The 10225-nt window shown below is 34.5% G+C and overlaps 1 non-coding gene across 1 annotated transcript; it reads left to right on the forward strand.

Moving 5' to 3' along the window:
* Positions 1-636: 636 nt before the first annotated feature.
* LOC120207322 lies at positions 637-743 on the forward strand. Its single transcript, XR_005524190.1, has one exon. It is a non-coding gene; the product is annotated as a small nucleolar RNA R71 (small nucleolar RNA).
* The last annotated feature ends 9482 nt before the right edge of the window (positions 744-10225 follow it).

A 10225-nucleotide genomic window follows, 5' to 3' on the forward strand; every position in this document is an offset into this window, starting at 1 on the left:
ACGCTGATTTACTCACCATGTACTCTTTCATCAAGGCTTCAAAAGACTATAAAATGGAAGGTTGTGTTGAAGATTGTCCTTGATAAGTTTGCCTTAATAGGTTGTGTTGAATATTGCTACTGATTATAATGTTGTGAGTGATAATACTACTGCTACAGATTAGCAATGTTCTAACTTCTCCAAGAAAGATTTGGATGATTCCAAAAATTAGCATTGCATATGTTGCCAAAAGTATTGTCATCCCTCTGATACCGCACATAAAAGATAGATTCATGATTTTGAGGGTATTCATCAAAGTTGTGATTATCTCCACAATGAACACAAGTAATGATAGATGCATCCTTGACTTTTTACATTCCCCCTGGTTTTTGTAACTTCTCCACCATGTTCGTTAACGCTGAAATTTAAGATGTAATAGAGTTGAAAGTTTTAGAATTTACTACTACATCATTGCGTCGGCCAAACATATTTCTCGTACTAGGGTAATGACAATCATTAGTGGATATCCACTTTAGAATATCAAAGGCTTCATTATATGTTTTATCTATCAAAGCTCTATTTGTTGAAGCATCAACTACCATATGAGTGTATATGTTCAACCCATTGTAAAACATCTCCATTTGAGTCCTATGTGGAAACCCATGCATCGGACACTTCCGTAGCAAATCCTTGAATCTCTCCCATGCTTTATACAAGTTTTCTTCCTCAAGTTGCTTGAAGGATGTGAAGTCATTTTTCAGCTCTGTATTCATGTTTTGCGTGTCGAATCACTGCAAGAACTTTTGTGCCAACTCATTCCAATATGCTATAAAACTAGGTAGCAACGAATTCAACCACGCTCTAGCTTTATCTCTTATCGAGTAAGGAAACAACTTTAGCTTTAGTGCTTCTTCATGGACTCCTTACTAACAAATGAATCATAAACCTCCTTAAATGTCCTCAAATGTGCTCAAGGATCTTCAGCAAATGACCCATATATTGTCCCATGAACTGTAGCATTTGAAACATGACTGGCTTCAATTCAAAATTGGCAGCATGAATTACTGGTCGCAATATGCCAGGATATAGATCATTGAGTGTTGGCATTATTTTCCTTCTAATAGATTAATATCGATCATCCATATTATAAAATTGTCACTGTCCAGCTCCATTACCAATTGGTAATTTAGCATCATCTTTATATTTTATCGGAGGTAGAGCATTGTTAGCATTTCTAACATTCATATTTTCTTGATGTCTCACAACTTCTCTTCTATGGCATCTAAATGTTCAATTTATTTTTGGATCAAAAGGCTTTAGTTCGTTGTCACTTCGGGTCATAAACTAATTAATATAGTAAAGATAAGTACCAATAAAAAGAAAATAAACAAATAAGTAAATAATAATAAACTCTAATGCAAAATCGATGCTCTCCAACAACGACACCAAAAACTTGAAAAATTTTCATCCTCCAATTTGATACCTCCACATCTCGGGTGTTTTCCAGCCAAATGAATCTAGAAGGTTCTCCTAATCACCTGATAACTCATTAGTTGCTGCAATATCCAATCCTCATCTCCTACAACTTTAACTAGTACTACAACATCAATTTGATGGTTTTACGGTAATAAAATTCCAATTCACCCCTAGATAACCCACTCAACTCTCATTAAACAAAAAATGCAAAAAGTAAACAAATATGGTCCTAAAATGCTCCTAAAAATACTCAAGTTCAAACTAAACTTAGGTGAAAATGATCCTAAGGATAACTCTTTTGGAGAGTTATCACACGGGTGTCCTCGTAGTTTTCGAAGTGGCAAATAAAGACATAAGTCTTATGGAATCATACCTCGTAAGGTTTTATGGTTATCACACATATATCATTATTATAACATGGTTATTTTGTCATTATTATCAAATAAAACACAAGTAGGTAAGATCACTCCCTCACTTACTGCTATTTTGTTCGTTCACAATTACTCAATACATGTTTGATTAAAAATACTCTAAAGTATTTTGCCTAATATGGCTACTTCGTGATGTAAGCCAAATCTACACTCTTAAATGGAAGTGAATAGATAGGCTTATTGTTATCCCGATCTAGGAATGACAAGTACTAATGTCCTTGAGTTATAATTATGGTTGCAACAAAGATTATAAAAAATTGTATTACTAATGGAATAAGAAATGGATAAGTAAATAATTAATGGAATAAAAAGTAAGAAAAGAGATGGTTGCGGAATTATAATGAAGTTAGAAAAGAGATGGTTGCGGAATTATAATGAAGTTTTTGGTGGTCTTGATGGAAGATGATTGATGGTGTTGATCTTGTATGGAAGATGGTAATGATGTTGTATCTCAAACACACCAAAGAAGAAGCAATGCTGAAGAGCACAACCCGGGTCTTCATAAACTTGCTTGAGGGGTGGTAATAGTGTCTTCAACACACTAGATATGAAATCTAGGAATTTAGGAATCAAGGTGAAAGGAATGACGCCACAAGTATAAGAAATATACTTGCTTAATCGATAAAGTTCTCAAAGAACTTTGAAGAGAGATTTAACTCACAAAGGTTTGTTTATATTATGAAATGAGATGAGTACAAATGATAGAAAGCCTCTCAATTTATAGGAAATGAGAGGGCTTGGCCGAATAGTCACATAATGTTTCAACAAGTACATGATTCTTTATGAAAGTACATAATGCTTTAAAATGAAAAGAGAAGTCCCTCGGCTTGATGATGGTTCAACTACCTCTTCAAAGGGGTCATGATTATTCAGCTAGGATGAATATTCATCTTCCTTACCTGAATGGTACATGCCTGTTCATCTTGGTGCCAAAGTTACCTTCCTTGGCCGAATTGTGTTGTGTCTCCCCAAGTTGGTGCCAAAGTCTCCATGTGCAAGGCATGTGGGTGGTGGCCAAATAGCCATGGTTCTTATCTTATTTCTCTTCATGATTTAGGCCTCCAATGGATGTAAACTCTTCACCAACATGCACCTTGATGAAAGGGCATCTTTATGGGTAGCATCATTCATGAAAAGTCACAATTGTTGGAAGGTAACCTTTCATGTTTGAGCTAGTTCTAGGGTGAATGAGCTGGAGGTGAGCTGGTCATAGGTGAGTTGTAGCATGATGAACTTTATGGTAGCTCCTTGTGAAAAGGTACCTCTTGAGCCGACAACTATTCACGAAAAGGTACGATTTCACAAAAATTGACTTAGGACATATTTGAAGTGTCCTAAGTGGTGATGATGATGGTGCAACTTTCCAGCTGAATTGAAGTCCTGTTGTAGCTCAAATCTTCAGTTCAATCAACCTATGAGCTCACGGGTCTCCAAAAAACTTGTCACCAAGAGTTCCTTATGCTCTACTAAACATCCTCATATAAGTTTCCTTATTGTTACTTTCACCATTTAGCTCTAAGATAGCTCTAAAGTTGTGGATGAAAGTACCTACACACATAACATAAAGAATAAGTTAAGTATATGAACTATATTAATGTGTATCAGGTAAAGATGTGTACTATAAGTTATTTAATAATCAACATGTAATATATTAAACAACATATTATCTAATGGTTCTTTCTCATTAAAAAGTTTAAAAGCATGAATACACTTATGAGAAAGTACTTCCCTGAATTATTTTGCCTTTCCACGAGTGATAGTTCCTTTAGGCATATAAAGACCATGAGGCATAACCTTTGATTTAGCCTTTTTGTAAGTAATACATCTTTCACATACTCTTTCAACATCCCTTTTCATTTTAGGCCAATATAGGTGTTGCTTCAAAATTTCCAAGGTTTTGCTTACTCCAAAATGACCCATGAGACCTCCTTCATGTGCTTCTCGAACAAGTACTTCTCGAAGGGACACTTGAGGAATGCATAGATGCCATTCTTTGAATAGATACCCTTCGTTCCTATAAAACTTTTCATATGAACCTTTTTCACAAGCCTTATGCTTTTCTTCAAAGTCATGGCCAGTAGCCTAACAGTCTTTAATATATAAAAAACCAATTAACTTTGAATCAAGAGTGCTAAGGAGTACATACCTTCTTTAGAGAACATCGACTACAATGTTGTCTTTACCTTTCCTGTAATGAATAACGTATGGAAATGACTCCAAAAACTCTACCCATTTGGCCAGACGCTTGTTCAACATGTGTTGTCCTTTGATATGCTTTAACGCTTCATGGTCGGTCTTTGGTAAAAGATAATGCTGCCAAACTTCAAGTGCCCTTATGAGATAATACATCTTTTTGTTATAAGTTGGATAATTTAGCAAAGCACCGTTCAATTTTTCACTAAAGTATGCAATTGATCGTCCTTCTTGAGTCAAAACAACCCCAATTCTAATTCTAGAAGCATCACATTCCACTTCAAAAGTCTTATCAAAGTTAGGTAGTGCAAGTAAAGGTGCCTTTGTTAAATAACCTTTCATTTCATTGAAGGCATCTTCTTGTTCTTTGCCCCATGAAAATACATAATTCTTTTTAAAGATCCCTGTTAAGGGGGCGGAAATAGAACTGAAATTAGGCACAAACCTCCTATAAAACTGGCAAAACCATGAAAACTTCTAACTTGACTGATTGAAGTGGGCGTTGGCCACTCTTAAATGGAATTAATCTTTTCAGGGTCAACTTCAAGACCCTGTGAACTTACAATAAAGCCTAAGAAGGATGAACTGTTAGTGCAAAGGACATATTTCTTCATATTAGCATAGAGTTTTTCCTTTTGAAGGGTTTCAAGAACATCCCTCAAATGTTGCACATGTGCTTCCAAGTTATAACTATAAATCAGAATATCATCAAAATAAACCACACAAAACTTACCGATGAATGGCCGGAGTACATGATTTATTAACCTCATGAAGGTGCTAGGAGCATTGGATAAACCAAAAGGCATCGCCATCCATTCGTATAAGCCTTGCTTTGTCTTAAATGCAGTCTTTCATTCATCTCCTTCTCGCATTCTGATTTGATGATATCCACTCTTTAGATCAATCTTGGAGAACATAGTGGCTCCACTCAATTCATCTAACATATCATCAAGTCTTGGTATAGGATGTCATTATTTGATGGTAATTTGATTAATAGCACAACAGTCTACACACATTCTCCATGAACCATCCTTTTTGAGTACAAGTAACACCGAAGCATCACATGAACTTAAGCTTTCTCGTATATATCCCTTGTCCATCAATTCTTCAACTTATCTTTGAAGTTCTTCAGCTTCTTCAATATTGCTTCTATATACTGGTCGGTTTGGAATGGTTGCACTGGGAATGAAATCAATTTGATGCTTTATTCCTCTAATAGGTGGTAACCCACTAGGAATGTCTTCTTGGTCTCTTTTCGTTTATCTTGTCCTTTTGAAGAGGAAGAAGAAGGAAAATGAGAGAAAATGGGAAGGAGAAGAAAATAAAATAATATGAAGGCTCATCTTTTGAAAATGGAAAAATCACACTTTTGGTTCTTTTTCATTTATATACTAATTAAAAATCTCCTTTTGCAAACTAATTAGGCCATATCTTAACCCAATTAAGACCAATGACTTAAATTATAAAATTTACGGGGTTTAGTTACCTCTAGGGTAAACCCGAAACTACTAGCCCAAACTTTAGGGTGTTACAACTCTCCCCTCTTTAAAAGAAACTTCATCATTGAAATTTACTCAATCTAAATAATGACACATCCTTAGGTTATCCACTTAAAAACCTCGATGTTCTTAAACTCATATTAATCTGATCTCGAGAGAAAAAGTTCTTGTAACTTGACTTGCAACTCTAAAACTCCCAACTAATCTATGATTATTTTTTCCCATAAGGTACTAATTGCGTCGAACCTTAAACAACAACTTTCGTGAAGCACAAAACTATTGATTTTTACTATGGTTGTCCTAACACCGATTACTTAGAACATTTCGCAAGAAGAACACCACTCCACAACACATTTGTATCACTAAATTCTTCTCTGGATAACCTTACTCAATTGAGTTATCTTAGTACACAACTAGATAACCTTTTTTATCTACTAAACATAGGAAATTTTGCGATCTTGCGACACTTTCCAAACTCTTTCGATACCAAGTATTGAAGATATGATTACATAGCTAGACTTCATAATGTCGATCTCCAAGCTTCTACTGTGAAACTTTGATTTAATACTCATCTATGCCCAAGACGGCTTCTCACTTGCATAGCAGTTTACATACGCTTTACTCATCTTGTTATTTATCTAAAGTACCCACAACTAAAAATCAATCACTCATCTAGTAAAACAAACAACATCTGGCTTTCCAAGAGAGCATACTTCACTAGGAGAAGATCACTCGCAACCACACTATGACTTAAAGATTCAAATATATCTTACACTTACTATCACTAACCTCCATTGAGCTACCTGCTGATGACTAACTCTAGTCAAACGACGCTTAACACACTTGATGTCTTTTAGTCTAAAGTATAAAAATCTATAATACTACACAACGCTGCCTGCTGTTGTGTGTTGTATATGACTCATGCTCATATACCAACATGAACATATCACTAATGAGGCTTAGTTCACTTAACTAATTCACTTACTATTCACACACAAATACACACTGATGAAACTATAGGGTTCTTTGTAGCTCGAGACTCATAACTAGATATCTTACCTATAGTTCCCTTAATACTTAGGGTGGAATTCTAGAATCAGAACACACACCATGCTAACTTACACCTCGCAAGCACTTGAGGCATCTAAAGTTCCTTGGCACTAACTAAGATACATTTAGATACTTCTAGCTAGGTGACTTTGGATTGCTAACACTCTTGCAAAGATCCTCATCTCCAATGCTAAACTTATGAGTACTAACTCTCTATGGGTCGATGACACAAGCCCTTAAAAATAGTGGCATAAAATGTCATTTTAATCTCATATTTAGCTTGACAACCCACACAGATATTCCTCTAGAGAACACATACAAGGGTGGAAGATTCTATGTCTTGAAATTCTCTTAGAGTTGACCTTCAACTCAGTTAAGAACAACCACTCATTCTCCCATCTTTTGACCCACAATCCTGAGGTCAAGCAACACTTGTGCTAACAATTTTCCTTAAGTCGGGTACTAATTCTGAACCGAGTCCTCAAATAATATCTAAGGTCACTCTGGTCTATTCCACTAAGTTCCACCAACTACACACTTGCATCCTTGCTCTTGGATTCCTACATGAACACTTTTCCTACCTAGCTCACTTGACACCATCTACGAATGCTTGCTTTTACGCCTACTGAAGCCATATGAACTATTGAGATAACTGAAAACACATTCGATATCTCATATGTGATATCAATATTGATGAGTAATTAATTTTTTATTATTTAATTTTCAATTATTCCTTTATTTGTCGGTATATGTTGCTAAGTTGGGCATTTCTATTATTTTCTGTGCAGTGCATTAGATTATAGAAACTATGCTAAAGATGATGAATTCTACAAGTTTTTTTTTTATTTTTCTAGAATCATGGCTAGACCAGTGGGCATGATTTTGCTAACGTGGTGATGAGTCAACATCTTCTAGAAGATCCAATCAACATTTTTCTACAAGCAAAAGACTCAGTCGCAAATCCATACGTGAATTTAGGATTTATCTTTGTTTTTGGGATTTATTTCAAACAATTAAGGGAACTATATTTTGCAACTTATTAGGAATTATCTTTACAATTTATTAGGAACTATCTATAAGGATTTTAGGGTTTTTGAGGACTGTAAATACCCTATTGGGTTAAGCCTCAAATGATCATTCATATCTAGAATTCTCTTATTTTTCTTTGCTCTTTTTTTATATAACAGTTTTTACTTTTTTCTTTAGTTTTTAGTTTCAAGTTTTTATTTTACTTTTCTTTTAATATATTAAGTGTGATTTCTATCATACTTAGCTAAGCTTTTCATAGCTAAAGGCTGAAGCGATAACTCAATTTCGATAATGAGAATTGAAAAGCACATATACCCTTCAAGTTACATTTTTAGTTTTCTTAAATAAATGATTGGTAATCGACCATCCTTTTATAATCAAAATGCTTTCAAATAAAAAACGCTTGTTGGCTTGTTAGTTTTTTCGATTAACAGTTGGGAGAAAGGATCGGATTGTACCACATTCGACTTCCTCGAAACACACTTAGCGGTGGTCCGCTATTGGGAAGTAATATCATATTCGATTCACAGCGAGACACTATCCGAGTTGGGTTTCCCAAAGCTTTAATATAGAGTAGCGCTAATAATGATTGTCGCGATTAGTCTACATAAGGACTTACAGTCAAAGATTGTTTTGTATTGTCGGTTTAATTGAGAGAGAAAGGGGTTGGGCCCTATAGACTATAACCATCATGAATTTAAAGTGAAAAATCTATTTCGATGATCCATGGAATTTAAGGCAAAGCAAAAGTCGAAGGCCGATTTTTATAATTAGAATTATAATTCAACCTTGCTTCTTTTCAATTTTATTTTCTTTATTTTCAATCTAGATAAACCCCTTTTTATTTTTCTTTACAAATAATGCCCAATATAGAAGCAAGAATCAATTTATTAGCAATTACGATACTCATTGTGGATCGATCCTTACTCTCTATACTATTCTTTATTTTTATTTTATTTGAGATTAAGACTATTTTATTAAGCAAGTAAAACGAAGCATTGCCAAATTAGCATTATTGTCGGGAAATATGACAAATTTCTTATTAAATTGTTTTTTATTTTATGACCAGGTAAATTAGAAGAATTTGACTTGGAGATCAAAATAAAAGCTAGAAGAATTCACAGATAAATTCTTCGAGATAAAAGAAGAAGGCGAAAAGAGAAATTAAATTTCTAAGAATCTAACGCCACCTCCCACAAGGAATTAAAGCAATCAAATGCATCTGAATTGCATGACACTCCCATTGAATCGCACGCAATACCTGATGCCTCACTTCAAATCGATCACGTCACTTACATCTCGCTTAACGCCGATTGCATGATACCAGAACTGATGGACAATCAAACCATTCATGAGTTAGCCCTATCCCCTGTTATGTGATTTAAGTGCTTTACAGATGGTGCAAGTGTACACATCGCAAGTTATAGTATAGAAAATATATCGTCTCCATAGGGATTGGTGTAACTCCGTATCCTAACTTCTTGCACTGTAAAAAGAAATAAATTTGTAATAGTAGGAGTATGAACAAGAAAATAAAATAAATGAGCAAGTAAATAAAAGTAGAATGATATCAAGTGATAAAGTGGGTCAGGTTATTGGGAAGTGTGATATGACAACTTAGTGGATAGTCTAGGCAATTGATTGATGAGGAACTCGATTGCCTTAAAAACTAAAATTGATTCAATTGTTGTATCAATTAGGTTCCTCCCTTCAAACCTTGGCAGAGCGTTCTTCAATGCCTTATTGTTATCCTTAACCCGAAGGACTTGATCAATTGTGCATGCCTTGGTGATACATCCATGTGTTAACCATGGATGAACAACAATCGATCTTGCACTCCTTTTAGCCATTGAATTCCGAATCTTATTCCTAAGATAGATTAATCTTCACCAACGTTCATTAAAATAAAAGTCATGCTTATTCATTTATTGAATCTAACTCTCCTGATATTATATAAATGAATAAACTCTCAAGATCCTCTCCCAATTCACCCAAAATTAATTAAAGTACCAAGAATGAACAAACTTTGAATTAAAAAGACAATCAAGAACTTAAACAAATCCAAATGTTTTCACAACCACAAAATCTGAACAACCCTAGCCAAATGGAATTAGTTCATAGTTAAGTTTAAGAATAACATAATGAATAAAAATCTAAACATAAAGAGAGTAGAAAGGAAAAGAATGCGTGAATTGCTCCCAAAACTGAATCTACCTTATCTTTGCACCTTAGATTCCTCTTTATAGGAGGTGAATCGGTATCACTGATTCTTGATGAAGGATAATTTTCAGTGGAATAAAAGAGCTATTAATTCTCTTTTATCTTTATCTTAAAACTTCCTTGAAACCAAGACTTTTTTCCTCTTTATACTATACGTGGAAGTCCAAACTTTTAGGCTTTATCCCCTTGTTTTGTGATGTTTATCCATTCAAATTTAACATGCATAAAATAACACAACCAAAAGTACCTTTTCCACTAGAAATAATAAAATTGCATGATCAACTTAGTGATGACGAAAATTATGGAACTATGCATGAAACACCAACAATGCAACTAGAATAAAATGGA

Source organism: Hibiscus syriacus, unplaced genomic scaffold (genome assembly GCF_006381635.1).
Source record: "Hibiscus syriacus cultivar Baekdansim isolate YM2019G1 unplaced genomic scaffold, ASM638163v2 tig00014444_pilon, whole genome shotgun sequence".
Classification (NCBI taxonomy): Eukaryota; Viridiplantae; Streptophyta; class Magnoliopsida; order Malvales; family Malvaceae; genus Hibiscus; species Hibiscus syriacus.